Below are 16149 nucleotides of genomic sequence, written 5' to 3' on the forward strand. Positions count from 1 at the left end.
CCCTGAAGAGCAGTTTTTATGCTGTACTTATAGTTTTCTTTTAGTTTGAGCACCCTTTCTTACCTTGATTAGGCCTTCTTCTTTTAGGACAATTCACATAAACATGATTAAATGGTGTTTCGGACTCATAGCGTCTGTATTGTTCCAATATCTGTTATTTTCTCATATCGTGTCACCTTCTGATATGCATAATGCTTTCCAAAAGTTATCAGTATATTCACACTTGATCTGAGGTTTTGCACTTGTAACAGCTCGTGTTGCAAAAATTTTGCGTTTCATTGGCTATTCTGTAAATTCAGGCAGATTAGGGTATTTATCGGACACATCAGAATTCATTTTAAGTATTCATCACAAAAAACACAACAGAAAACATAAGAATATTACAGGTAACAACTCAAAAAGAAACTGAACGGAGACATTACTGCAACTGTAATCACATGATCGCGCAGATTCTCTATATAGGCTCACTGCGTTTGTGACGTCACAGCAATCAGCAACATCTATGCTAGGGGATTCAGTACTTCTTGTCATGAAAGTTCGGAGGATATGGTAGGTTCTGCTGTAAAATACTGGATTTGACGACCTCTATGTAGGAGTTTTGGTACTTCTTGCATGGAAATATTTACTCGTTAGAGCCAGCAATCTATTAGGAAGGGACTGCCAGCTATAAGTAATTTTTTGATTTTTCTAGATTTGGTGCTTTTGGGAAACAAGATCCACAGTTACTTATGTAGTAGAAGTGTTTCGTTTTACAATCATCTGTCTGCAAAAGTTACGAACGTAATCTTCATTCTCTACACCTAGATAGTCAAGGTAAGCTCACATTTTAAAAACAATGCACTTGACCTTAACTTCCCCTCTTCCATGACCTGAAACCTGTCCTTCACAAAATAAACGTGGTGCATAATTATTATCAATCGGCTGCCTGAGGCTGACTGTACCCCCTTCCAATGCTTACACCGCGGAAATGTCCCTGTCAGTTTTAAATGGCAAAAAGGTGAAAGACAGTTGCAGCACTGGCTGGTAAAAGTCGCGCGTTTCGATTATTTTTAGTTCGACGTGAAAGCAGTTTTAATAAAAATGGAATCAATTAAGACAAAACACATATATACAATGATCAAAGCGTATTATGAAAGTAGTTCTAAGTTAACATTCTGACAGAAATTAATGGACCTGAAATAAAAGGCTTGTTATTCAATTTTTGTGCTACTTGGAATAAATGTGATGACATAAGCGGGGACTGCGGCTAAGAGTGACGCACGAGCCGAAGCGGCCAAATATGCTCTAATTTTTTTTAATTATGTGTTATTTGCATTTTTGTGTCATCCACAATGTTGCGAGATTTAGACATTTCCATCACGTATTGTATGTACATTTGAGAGGTTGGAGAGTGACCAACATCAAACTACACATCTTTTGAGATATATGTTTTGAGTCTTAAACTGAAATTGTTTCGCAGATTTATGTATTTGTGAAACTTTGAGAGAATTCGCGGACTACGTAGGTATATAAGCCGAATGAAAACGGCGTGCCGTGTCATCTTGTTCGGTCAGTCTGTATCAGTTGGTCAGTCATTGGGTCATTCTGGATAGCAGTAGTCAGCGGAAGTCAACTCTGTGAGTTACGACGCATGAGGCCGCACAGTTTCGATTGATAACGTTATGATGTGAGTCGGTAACCATTACGTTCCGAGGAGCCAAGTGTTATGTCCTCGGGCCTAATAATGAATGGGTGGAAGGTAGCCAAAGGGATCTGTCGGCGTAGGAATCTCGACAGGCAAGTAAATATTAGCTGACACAAGCGCACTTACTGTACTCAAATTGTTGCTGTAGAACTGCTACACTGTTGGCAGCTTGTGGCTGCCGTGGCTAGCTATAAGCAGAGACGCGGCATCTACGTACATCCATGTATATTGAATGTCTGCCGGTAGAACTAACTAGCTATCAATAGCTCGGTGTAACAATCGGCAACAACCAGCAACATACAACTAATCTCAAACCAGTAGATGCCCAGGTGCCCGCCGCTTGTATCACTGTCCTGGCGGTCTTCATTGGTCGGCGACCTGTGGGTTCTCCATTGATCAGGTCATCCTATTGGTGGTGATGTTCAAAATGCCCCTCCGGTGCCCGCAGCTAGGGACGTGTCTGAACGCGACTCGAACTGTTAGAGCAAATTACGTCACAGTTTGGGAAATCTCGGGTTCTGTTCGAGCTTTTAATCGAACTGCGGTCTAGTGACTTTTGCTGGTTCCAACACAACGACCTGCCTTAACGTTTTTAATACACTATCATTTTAATAATAAAAATAGCTCGGAAAGTACTGAAATATCTTTCAGGGTACAGGACATGAATAACAATGGCATTTAATAACTAAATAAAAGATTTATATCACGATTCTGACCAATTCTGGAGGTTTCGGTCGGCCCGCTATCTAGTGACGTCTAGTGGTACAATTTTCAATTCATGCTCGCTATTAAAAATATTGTCACTTTACAACGATATGTTTCATTTGTTCGGCATTTGATTCTTAATTAATTTTCGTGATCGTTTCATCTGAATGTTGTCGTATTTTTTTTTTCAAAGTGATTAAAATCTGGTAATCTATTTATTATTCATTTATGTGACCAGGGATTGAATTGCTCATTTGCAACCTACTTGATAAGTCATTAATGTTGTACTGGGTTCACTCACGTGTTATTTTTTGGAAGATATTTTCGTCTTTGCCTGTTATCTTTGTATAAATTACTAATAATGTTTACATATCCATACATACCGGCACTGTAAGAGAACATGTATTGCAAATTTGCTCAAACGCAGTAGGAGTTAGTGCAATGGTGGAAATTAACACTGTTTCCTCAGTTCTGCACGGAAATATTGAACTTTAAATTTTAATCAGAGCCATAGCTTACTGTTGTGGCTTGTTCGTAGTTTCTTGTGTATCACTTGCACTCCCTCTGTGCTAGTCAAATGTCACGTGATTATTCGAACAAGCTCGACACTATATCGAACGTCCCCACGTATCGGGAAATCGAGCCTGTTGGAACGCGAGTACCGTTTACCCAGCACTATCCACAAGTATCATCATCAAGGCGATGGCTCCGGCAGTATCGATAAGCTTACGACACTACAGACAGAATTATTGTCCTGGGTTTCGACCTTTGTCAAATTTACTGCTGGTTTCGGTAACAGAAAATCTCTTGTGAGTTTTGGACGATTATTAGGCAGTTTTGTAGTCGTTTGGACTTGAAATACTTTCGATAGTTTGCTGTTTGAACTTCTGTTTCATTTAATTATACAGAGCAGGTCTTACATGTATTTTTGTTAAGAAAAGTTGCATCGGGACTTTCTATTCATGCACCTATTGCGTGAATAAAGGGCAGATATTCTGCATGTTACTAAATATTAAACTTTACTGCGCTCTGATTCAATTCTGAGAATTTGTAGTGTCATTGTCTTACATACATGTAAATTTGTAATGGTTCCCATTAATTTCACTTCTGTTGCTTACTGATAAATAGCACATGTTAATTGTATTTGTAACTGAATGAACCTTTTCCGTGTTTAATAAAAGAAATTATTGAGTTTCGCTGACTGTGGCTGAACAAACATAGGAGGGCTTACTTTTTGGTGTAAGAATCACCAATCCGCCCCTCTAACACTGAATACGAGCCATGTTTATTTAAACAGAGTCGGATGTTTAAACAATTCTGCGTCCAGGCAGTTAGAGGAGTTCTGTGTCAGTTTGAAACGTCCCCTTTGAAAAATTATTGAATTACTGCGCTGGTAAACCCCTTACGTTATTTGATTTTCAAACATCTGAGCAGAACTGAGCGTACTCAGACATTTCGCTCTTTACTTATTCTGATCAACGCTAAACTGACACACAATATTTTTAGCGCAACGCAATCTGACTTTCAATAATCCCTACAAAAGAATGGCCCTGACTAACATTAACCTATACATTTCACAAATCACTTACCTCACAAAAATCTTCGTTACTCGAACTACTGCAATACAGCGAGCGCCACTACTGCCAGTTAAATAAAAGATTCAAACTACTGAAGGCACTAACTACTGATAGGCATAGTTAGCAAATGAAAGATTTTGATAGAGAACAAGCAATGTATTTACCTTAATAGTGTTCAAAAGTCATAATATATATAGCAGTTCATGGCATCCAGTCTTACAAATTTATTGTCGCTGATGGACACACGACCAGATCATCCGCTCTGAAAACTCCGCCATTTCTCTCCCCACATCCACCACTGCTGGCGGCTCACCTCCAACTGCACAACGCTACGCGCTATTAACAGCCAACTGCCCAACACTACAATAGCGAATATTACAATAATGCCACCCAGCCACAGACTGCACACAGCACAGCCAGTGATTTTCATAAAGAGCGCTACGTGGCGTTACCAATATAAAAACCTAAACAGTCTACTTACAAGTTATTCCCTTTTAGTTTAACCAACCCAGTAGAGGAAGCTTACAGCCACTCAATATTGATAAGCAGTGCTTGAAGCCTTATAGTGGTCTCCACAAACTCGAGTGCCACGTGAGACTCATGTAGTTTCGTTTCACGACAATTTCTGGTTTAAACTAAAACGATATTGCAACTTTAATACCTAGTCAGCAGCACAAATAAGAAACATATATTAAAATCATCGTAGACAGTTGGAGATTCGGCAGTGAAAGCCAGCGGAAGAACGGTTTTTTAAACAAGCTATCTGTAGCGATCTTAAGGGTATGCATTTTGAATCATTTTCTTAATCTAATGTCAAAATTTACGTCTGTGACCTTCTACTGATGTATTACAATTTACTGAATGACTTCATACAGATATATTTTCACCATCTATCAACATAAATAACTGATGTCACCAGGTGTCAAAGAAAGAAGTTTTAAGTGTGAATGCTGCAGTGGTTTCGCTTTCCCAAAGTTCTTTCAAACAGATCTGGTGTCATTTTCTCGATGACTGTGGCAATGCACCTTCGCAGTTCTATCAGCCTCGCTAGAAGTAGTACATAAGTTCTTCCCTTATCTATACGCTATGCCTTAAAACCTAAAGGTCTTCGAGAGCGTGATAATCATGTCCAAATGCTGCTTTTTTCTGTAACGCAGTTCCTTCTCCTCCATGCCCTAAATATATACAGGGTGTACATTAAGTCCTAGCGCACTTTCAATTATTTATTGCACAAGGACTAAACATTGTACAAATGTCATACATATTGCATCTTGAAGAGAAACTCTGATTTTTTTTCCAAACATTCGATGTGCGAACCATGAGTGATCCGGCAGACGTTAATACGGTATTCGAATTCTTGCTATACCTTTCCCAGCATGGCATCGTCAACTTTGGCAGTCGCTTCCCGTATTCTCTTCCGGAGCTCTGCTACATCACGTGGTGGCGGCGGTACATACACCAGATCTTTAATGTGTCACCACAGAAAAAAGTCACACATGGTTCGGGAGGCCATTTGATGAAACAGCTGTCCCCTTTTGTAGCACGGCCGTTCCATCGATGTGGCAGCTTCGTGTTCAGGTACCCACGAACTTCACGATGAAAATGGGGTGGAGCCCCATCCTGCTGAAAGATGAACGGAGAGTCCAAATGTATTTGAGGCATCAGCCATTGCTGCAATATGTCCAAGTAGGAATATCCAGTGACAGTGCTCTCGGCGAAGAAGAATGGCCCGTACAGTTGTCGATGTGACAAGGCATAAAAAACATTTACCTCTGGGGAATCGCGCTCAAATTCAGTGCATTGTTGTGGGTGCTTCGTACCCCAGATTCGACAGTTATGCCTGTTCACTTCCCCATTAGCGTGAACAGTGGCTTCATCGCTAAAAACTGAGCGATCAACAATGCCGTCCCCATCCTCATTCAGTTGTTGCAACTGCGAACAAAACTCAAAACGCTTGTCTTTGTTGTCGTCATTGAGCTTCTGCACTACCTCCAATTTGAATTGTTCATATACAGCTTCTGCTGTAGGACTTTCCACACTGTCATTGGAGCCATTTCGAGTTCATGGGATGCACAACGCACCGATTTCTTTGGACTCCTTATGAATGTCTCTCGTACGTGCTCCACATTCACTTCACTCACTCTGTGACGTCCGCTTCTCTCTGCAGGGCACAAGCAACCGGTCGTAACGAATTTGTTGCGCCTGTGGTAAATCGCCTTCCTTGTTGGTAGCTTCTTACCGCACTTGGTTCTAAACATCCGTTGAACAGCTGTAGCAAACTTGTTTTTGTCGATCTCCAACACACAGAAGGCTCGTTCCGCAACTGAACTCGCCATGTTTGCGACTAGCAGTGACTATCGGCAGATTACCGAACTACGCTGTGGTGATGTACATGAAAAAAAAAAAAAACTTTCAGGATTTTTCTTCAAAATGACATATGCATTATATCTGTACAATGTTTGGTTCTTGTTCAATAAATAATTGAAAGTGTTCCAGGACTTTATGTACACCCTGTATGTACAAGTACTTTCCATTATTTTCTCAGCGTATTAAAATCAACCTAAGCACCTCTGTTTAATATGCACAAAATATGTCTCCTTTGGGGCACCATGTCCAGGCGGATGCCCAAAATTGTAGTGTTCTTATTCATTTCTCGATACAGCAAAATTTTGCTACATCACTTATATCCGACAACCATCCTGTTTAGTGGCCAATACATTTTCACAAAGTACCCTCCTCTTTACACGTTCGTTGTACTGCAGAAAGTAAGATCAGATTTTCATGTCTTTTGATCACAGAATCCGTGCCAACAGCAGTATGGGTGGAAATCATTGAAATCGTCATCGTAAACCGCAGTATGGATGGGATTCATTATCGTAGTATCTATCTCACTAATGATGTTGGCAAATACAATTATTGGTAGCCCCAAACCTTTATTACTGCCCACTGCATCTTCAGTTACAATCACCTTCTCAGTGTGTTTCATGTCCTTAATGAGAGATGTGACACTAAAGCGAAATTCGGATTGCTATTTCTACAGTTATCACTCACGGTCCATTCACAATAAGGTGACCACCTGTCAAAAGCCTAAATAAGCACCTTCTGCAGCGCGGACGTGCAGGAAGAGAGTCAGTGAGGTTCTGGGAGGTACCAACAGGGACGTGGAGCCATGCTGACTCCAGTGACATGGCCAGCGGTGCTAGATTTCTCGGCGACCCATGGCGCCAACAGCTCGATCGAGATGGTCCCACAAATTGTCAATTGGGTTTAAATCCGGAGACGTTGGCGGCCGAGAGAGTACAGTAAACTCGTCCTAGTGTGCTCTTCAAACCACTCACGTACGCTGTGAGCTGTGAGACATGTCGCATTGTCCTGCTGGTAGATGCCAATGTGCTGAGGAAAAACAAACTGCGTATGGGGACGAACATGATCCCCAAGGATAGATGCATACATATGTTTGATCCATTGTGCCTTCCAGAATGAGAAGATCACCCAGTGAATACCATGAAAACATTCTCCAGACTGTAATGCTGCCTCCTCTGGCTTGGACCCATCTGACGATTGTCATGGCCGTACACACCAACAGCCAGCTGTCCGGTGGAGCGTAAACCGCGATTCGTCTGAAAAGGGCACCTGATACCACTCAGTGGACGTTCAGTTGCGGTGTTGACGCGTAAATTCCAGCCCTCTTCACCGATGAAAGGCAGTCAGCATGCGTGCATGAACCGGGCACCTGCTGCCAGAGGCCTGTATGCAGCAACTTTGGATGGAGGATAGCAGTAGCCATTTTAGGGAATTACTGTCCCTTGCGTAGGCTGCCATTAACACCACGACACAAATGGCTGCATCTGGAGTGGTGCCGTGACTGACAAGCATGGACTGCTCATGAATGACGCCGCATTGTGTCCAGCGATGAATCGCCGTTCTGCAGTACCACAAATGACCATCACGAGTATGGCGACTTCCTGTGAGGAGGAGCCATCCTTCCAAGGTTTGGAAGATGGACAGTGGGGATACTCCTGGCGTCATGTTGTGGGGAACCACTGTGTATGACTTCAGGTCACAGTTGGTAGTGATTGAGGGAACTCTGATCGCACAACAGTACATCATGGACATCCTGCGTCCTCACATGACAGTGTCGTAATGTCATTTTTCAACAGTTTGATGCTGGTCCACACATGGCAAATATCTCTATGAGCTGCCTGCTTTATGTTGAGGTACTAGCATTATGAACAACATAAAAAAAATGTGTGCCCGACCGAGACTCGAACTAGGGACCTTTGCCTTTCTCGGGCAAGTGCTCTACCATCTGAGCTACCGAAGCACGACTCACGCCCGGTCCTCACAGCTTTACTTCTGCCAGTATCTCATCTCCTACCTTCCAAACTTTACAGAAGCTCTCCTGCGAACCTTGCAGAACTAGCACTCCTGAAAGAAAGGATATTGCGGAGACATGGCTTAGCCACGGCCTGGGGGAGGTTTCCGAGTTCGAGTCTCGGTCGGGCACACAGTTTTAATCTGCCAGGAAGTTTCATGTCAGCGCACACTCCGCTGCAGAGTGAAAATCTCATTCTGGAAACCTCCCCCAGGCTGTGGCTAAGCCATGTCTCCGCAATACCCTTTCTTTCATGAGTGCTAGTTCTGCAAGTTTCGCAGGAGAGCTTCTGTAAAGTTTGGAAGGTAGGAGAAGAGATACTGGCAGAAGTAAAGCTGTGAGTACCGGGCGTGAGTCGTGCTTCGGTAGCTCAGATGGTAGAGCACTTGCCCGCGAAAGGCAAAGGTCCCGAGTTCGAGTCTCGGTCGGGCACACAGTTTTAATCTTCCAGGAAGTTTCAAGATAAAAAAAATGGTTCATATGGCTCTAAGCACAATGGGACTCAACATCTGAGGTCATTAGTCCCCTAAACTTAGAACTACTTAAACCTAACTTAACTTAAGGACACCACACACATCCATGCCCGAGGCAGGATTCGAATCTGCGACGTAGCAACAGCGCGGTTCCGGACTGAAGCGCCTAGAACCGCTCGGCCACAGACGCTGGCCGGGCAAGATCCCTAGATCCGTCCACAACAGGACACACGGACAAGCTCAGACGCCAATTTCATCCCATCGTCAGCACCCAGGATATCAAAGGCCAGTTACAAAAGTTTGCGATCAACTTGCCCCAGGATACAACGGCTCATGACATCCTTCCTAATGAAATCGCTGCTTGCATCAAGGCAAGAAGGTATACAGTCTCATACTGATAAGCGGCCTCATACCGCCAGTTTCATTGTAAATTTCATTCGATGTTGTAATCACTGAAATTACGTCACACACACTCTCATTTCGTGTCCTCCTCCCATTCTGGGTGCTTCAATTTTTTTTGTCAGGCAGTGTAGTTCCCTCATTATGAAATGGTTATACGACAAGTATTTTTCTTCACTACCGGTTAAACTGGAGCATTGTATGATTGCCCATTAATATGCAACGCGGCAGTACTTCTATCAGTTGAGATATTTGTCTATCTGCATACAGTCTTTTGCAGAAATACAGGCAGGTGCACATCTTTTGCGGGACAACTGAATTTCACTGGCAGTTCCCGACACGCCGTCACTGCCGGACGAGAAACGGAGGTACGGCGACGCAGGAACGCAGAGACGCAAAACCCCTGGCAAGAGCCGCGTGAAGAGTCGCGTAACACGTGAGAGAGCCGCCCTCGAAGGGAACCCGAAACCTGAGTGCCGGCGTCCGCGTCAAAGGGCCGGACACCGGCCTCAGCCTACGCGGTACTCTATGCACAAGGAAGCAAGTCCCTCAGACTTCGCCAGTGTAGTGATGAAAGAGTAGCCCCAGCGAAAGAAAAGAGGCGTTGTCATTTCTGCAGCTACAGCCACAGTGAAGAGTGCTACTCTTTGCCTTTCCAGTCCCGTTCACGAAAAGAGTGTGTTCAAAAGAGCAAACCAGCTTGAACACACCCGTTCTTATTGTGAATTAGCTTTTTACGTGGCATAGGCGCCTTTGAGTGTAGCTCGTGCACTGGACGAGTGAGTCAGTGCAATGTAATCATACTACTCTCGTATCCAGTAGCTATCAGATTAGACCGCCATCCCAACTTAGGATTGCCATTAACCACTGGAGGCGAATGCTGGGCTGTTTCACAAAGAGGATCACGGCCAGTTTCTTTCCCCATACGGGAATGTGGGATAAGACCGGGTAGTGGTGTGAAACCGGGTACCGTGTTTCTGATGTCACTAGTCATGCCCTCTGGTGGAGAGACACAGAATTACTCTTCACAAGTCAGGAAGAAAGAGCGACCATATTGGTGTGTTGTTGCTATTCAGTTCACCATGTGTCTGAAGGTAAGTTTGTTATACGGTATCAATTGAGTACCGACCTTTTGTTTTCAAACAGCCATTATTTCATACTCATTACACTTGTAACAACGCTATTTAATGAGGAATATTACAGGATTACTATGTATTTATATGTATTATACGTATTATGTATATGTATTACATGTGTTAGTATGTATTTATACATGCCCTACTAAGGGCAAATGAGGATTGGAACCACTGCCTTGTGGTGAAGAGGGCTCTTCAAAGGCTGAGGGAGTGGACCCTGAAAGTAAATTCTCAGATGCGTTAGGCTTAGCAGGCCAGCAGATGAGAAAATGTTGTTATTGCTTTCAATCAAAGAACTAACCTCGGATTAAAAATACCTAATTTAGACAGCACTTCTTGTGCCCCTGGAACGAATGTGACAGCTCTTCACAGCCTGAAAAAAAAAGGAACGCAAGAAGATACACTAAACAAGAACAGAAAACTAGAACCCAACAAAATGACAAAAACAAGTTGAGAGTGGGAACATTAAATGTAATAACCTTGACGGGAAAGACTGAAGAGATTGTAGACATGATGAAGAGGAGAGAGATTCATATCCTTGGATTGAGTGAGACCAAGTAGAAGGAAAAAGCTCTAAATTGCTAAGAGGAGGGTACAAATTATACTGGCAGGGTCACAATAAAGAGGCAAAAAACGTAGTGGGGTTTGTGTTTCACAAAGACAATGACCCAGTTACAGAAGTGAGCTTTGTAAATGAAACGATAATTAGATGAAAAGTTTGAATGCTGCCCAAAGAATGCCAAAAATTAAAGAGTAGAAGTTGAAAGAAGAAGAAAATAAGAAAAGTTTCCAAAATCTAGAAGCACAAAAATTGCCAAAAACTGAAATGGATAGTGTAGAAGAAGAGTGGAACCTATTAAAACATCAATAGTTAACAGTGCTGTACAGATATGTGGCAAAACAAAGGTTAAAGTGAAAGACAAAGAAACCAGTTGGTGGAACGATGGAGCGAAAGACGCAATTAAAACACATAATATGGCAAAGAAAAACATGGAGTTTGAAAAAAGAAATCAGATCCAGGGGCTGGTGCCAAAAGATGAACAAAATTGACAACAATGAAGAAGGAATACCAACAAAAGAAACTCCAAGAAAAGAGAACTATGAAAGAAGAAAAAGAGAAGAGTTGCGAACAATTCACCCAGAAACTGGAGCAGGATATCAAAGGGAACCAAAAACTGATACATGGGTATAGAAAAGTAAAAGATAGAGAAGACATAAAAGCGACTGAAACAGAGGATGGAGATATTATCAGAGACATGGAAGGTATCAGAGAAGAGATGAAGAATTATTTTGAAATCTTACTGAATGGGGAAGGTGCACAAGAAAGTGACACCGAAGTCATTGAATTAGAGGAGGAGCAGGATCCAATCTCTTGGTTAGAAACTGAGAACTCCCTGAAACAGATGAAATGTGGGAAGGCTGCTGGAGTAGATGAGATGACAGCGGATATAATTAAAGCCGCAGGAATCCATGGAATACAATGGTTACACCGGGTGCTGGGGGTGATATGGAAACAAAACAGAAGTGTTGGATGAATGGAGAAAAGGAATTATAATCCCATTGTTCAAGAAAGCAAGTAGAAAGCAATGCACCAACTACCGAGGAATCACACTGCCTTAAGGTAATGAAAAGGTCATAGAAAAAAGATTGCGGAAAATTCTAGAACACCAATTAGAGGAACAACAGCAGAATATGGGAACAATAGATGTCATTTTCTCCTTCCGTCAGTTAATGGAGAAGTATTGGGAAAAAGGAAAGGACTTGACAGTAGTATTCGTGGATTTGGAAAAAGAATATGACAGTGTACCAAGGGATAAAATATGGGAATGCTTCAGAAAACAAAATGTTCCTGATTCATTAATTTAAAAAGTCCAGATGCTGTATGATGGTACGAAGTAGGAGGTGGAAGATCAAAATGGTTTAAGATAAAGAGAGATGTTCAGCAAGGCAGTTCGCTCTCTCCTTTACTCTTCATTACACTTCTGGACACAATCATGAAGGAAATCAAGGAAGAAGAAAATGAAGATCTCAGTGCTTTTGTGTTTGCTGATGACACTGCCATTCGGGGAGAGATGGAAATGGAGGTTCAGAAGAGACTAGATTAGTGAAACACAAAATTTTAAAAATTCAAGTTAACTGTGAGTAGGAACAAGACAGTGGCAATGAAGATGAGCAGGACTCCCACACATTGTCACATCATACTGGAGGGGGAAAAGGTTGAATGTATGAAAAGCTTCAATTATCTGAGCGGCATTGTATCACGCGATGGAAGTTCCAAACTAGAAGTTTTAAACAGAATAACAAAATGATGTAGCTTCTTCCACCAAGTACGAAATCTAATCTGGAACAAGGAAGTCCCTCAAAGAGCCAAACAAACCATGTACAAAACTTACCTCCTGCCAATCATGATGTATAGTCTGTAGGCCTGTGTCATAAATAAGAGAGAAGTCAAATACAAGCATGTGAAATGAAGTTCCTTAGGTCAGCTCTACAAAAACTGGGAGAGACAGAGTCAGCAATGATTATGTAAGGAGAGACATGCAGGTTACATTGACTACAGAGGAGAAGATGAGTGCTTTGAGATTGAAGTGGTTCGGTCATGTGAAGCGAATGCACCCGACTCCAACTCCACTCCAGTATTTGGAGATGGACGTGAGGCATATCGTTCATCGAGTTCCTACTCGACTCGCTGGAAGGAAATCCTGATGTATTTATACACCAACAAACAATAGGGATTCGGTTCAACAAAAGTGTGCTTTTTTTCATTTTTCTGCAGTCGGACCAAGGCAGAGCAATGGATGAAGACCATAAAAACAGTTCAGACGTTAGTTGCTTGTATTGTGACGACGCTATTTCAAACTCAGAAGGAGAAGATTGGAATGAATGTGGAAACTTCTTTGCTGGGCCCACAAAAACTGCAGTGGAGCTAGATGATGAAGATTGTTACTTTACTTGTGAATTTTGTGAATAACATTTTTAATTAAATTGTATGTCAATAAACAGTTATGCTGCTTTTCCACTCAAAATCTTGTTTTTTTTATGTTCCCATCGTTATTATGTACACCCGCTCGTACTCCCCAGCTTTTCCACTGAAAATTTCGTTTTTATATATTCCCAAAAAATTGTTATGTGTTCCCACACTTACCTCCCCAAGTGGGGTAGTACCGAGGGATTTGATTTTTCCTATAAGATAATCTGTTGTCAAAAAGATACTGAAGCTATGACTGTTCAGAACTAATACATTGTATTCAATTAAACAATGATTGTTTTCAATAAATTTGACAGTATCTAGGTTAAATAGTTTAGCTCCAAATGGCTTTGGTGTATTAGCTACCCACTTTCCCCTAATTAATTTCTCCAAGCGTTGCTCTGTCTTTAATGATTTTGACGTTGACGGAGTATGAAATATTTATCTTCCTTCGGGCACTCGAATTCCACATTTCGCCGACAGATTACCAAGAACGTTAAGATACTTCCGGTAGTCCTCGAAATCTGCGATTTTGTCAAAGTTGCTGAAACTCATGTTACCGGAATACGTGGGAGGTCCTTTCCCCTTTGCTAGAGTTTTGTGTCATTGTAATTGCCGACTCTGCGCCAGAGCACATTAAATAGTCTAGAGGGTGACGAACAGGCGCATGTTGAAAACTTTTTCGACAGACTACATCAACCGCGCACTTTCCCGGATACATCTACATATATACTCCGCAAGCCACGTTATGATGAATGGCGAAGGGTACCCTGTTGCACTAATAGTCATTCCTATTTCTGTTCCATTCGCTAATAGAGCGAGGGAAAAGGACTATCTATATGCCTTCGTACGAATTCTAATTTCTCTAATCTTATTTCGAGGGTCCTAACGCGAAATGTACGTTGGCGGCAAATGTCGGTTCTCTAAATTTTCTTGATAGTACTCCTCGAAAAGAACGTCGCCTTCCCTACAGTGATACCCTTTTGAGTTCCTGAAGCATCTCCGTAATACAGGCGTGTTGTTCGAACCTACTGATAACAAATCTAGCACCCCGGCTCTGAACAGCTTCGATGTCTTTCTTTAATCCGACTTGGTGCAGATCCCAAACACTCGATCAGAACTCAACAATGGGTTGTACTAGTGCCCTGTAGGAGGTCACCTTGCAGATGAACCACACTTTACTAAAGTTCTCCTAGTAAACCGAAGAAGACCATTTGGCTTGCTTACTACAGTCATTACAGGCTCATTCCATTTCATATTACTTTCCAACGTTACACTTAGATATTTAATCAACGTGATTTAGTCAAACAGCACACTACTAATGGCGCAATCGAACGTTATGGTCTTGTTTTCCTACTCACCTGCATTAACTTACATTTTTCTACATTTAGAACTAACTGCCATTCATCACATGATCTAGAAATTTTATCTAAGTCATCAGGTAAAACAGTTAGCCTGTTCCTCTTCGCTGATGTATGAGTTAGCTGTTCAAGTCAACGCTCTTGCTATTAAACAAGACGAAATCTATGTAGTAAGACAAGAAGACAAAACCAATGGCGATACGATATACCAAAAATAAATAGAACTTATTCTTAAAATTACTGAATCGTATTTGTTGTTCATCACCAAACACACTATTTCATTAACATCACAATATTCTGAAACTTTAAACTTCTGTACAACTTCGCTGCATTTAACAGCGTTATTGCCTAACTACGTTTTCAAATTTCTTCTAAATTCAGCGTCACTGCCTCTACAAAAGTCTACTACACCAAACTCTCTTTTATGCATTGTGGAGATTTTTGGTAACTCACTAATACAATTACGTTTTTATATGAACTCTAACACCCACACTGCATCTACAGTATCACTCTCACTTTTGTTGGCGTCCTAACTCGAACTATCTGGTAGAAGCGACAAATTAAGTTTATACAACCATAATGGTACTACAAACAGCTTAGAAAAATCATGCATGTGTGGCCACAGAGGGCATTCAACACATATTACAAAAATGTATGTACATATCCCTGTGTGTGTGTGTGTGTGTATATATATTCCACAGTATTGGGACAAGGGATGAACTGGCACACTAGAATTGTTGCAATATGTATCCAAGATAGCAGCAATGACGTCATTCAAGATGGCGCATTTTGGCAGGAAGTTTTAATATTGGCTCGAAGAAGGTCACCTGCACTAACCTAACCCCCCTCCCCCAGAAAAATGGCGGGAAGTTCAAAATCCAACAGGATAATGCATCACACCATGGCTTCTCTACTACCCTAAGAAAATAGTGGGAAGATAGCTCACTTCGGCTACCTCCACTAACCTAAGTCACCTGACCGCTACCTCCTCCTAGGAATTGGAGCCAAGTTTGAATTTTGGTGGTAAATAAAGGTCAATTTGTGTACATCTACTAAGCTAAGAAAATGGTATGAAAGAAAGGGCACTTGGACTAACCTCAGTCACCTGACCACCACCTCCTCCTAGGAACTGGCGCCAAGTTTGAATTTTGGCAGTAAAGAAAGGTCACTTGGGATTCCGCTACCAACATAAGAAAATTGCGGGAAACAAAGCTCACCTCCATTAACCTAAGTCATCTGACCACCACCAATACCTAGGGGTCAGTGGGAAAAGAACTCAGCCTGCACTAGGCTGATGGAGAGAGGAAGGAGTGTACTTTTTTTATTTTGGAGCAATTTATTTAGGGCTGGAGTACATTTAACACAGTGATACAGAACAACGCTCGGACATGCCCCACAGCATACAGACTTGCAAACTACTCCTACATAACTCACGTATAGTGCTCTACACACACTCTTGCTAATTGTAAAC

Source organism: Schistocerca nitens, chromosome 8, assembly GCF_023898315.1.
Source record: "Schistocerca nitens isolate TAMUIC-IGC-003100 chromosome 8, iqSchNite1.1, whole genome shotgun sequence".
Taxonomy (NCBI): domain Eukaryota; kingdom Metazoa; phylum Arthropoda; class Insecta; order Orthoptera; family Acrididae; genus Schistocerca; species Schistocerca nitens.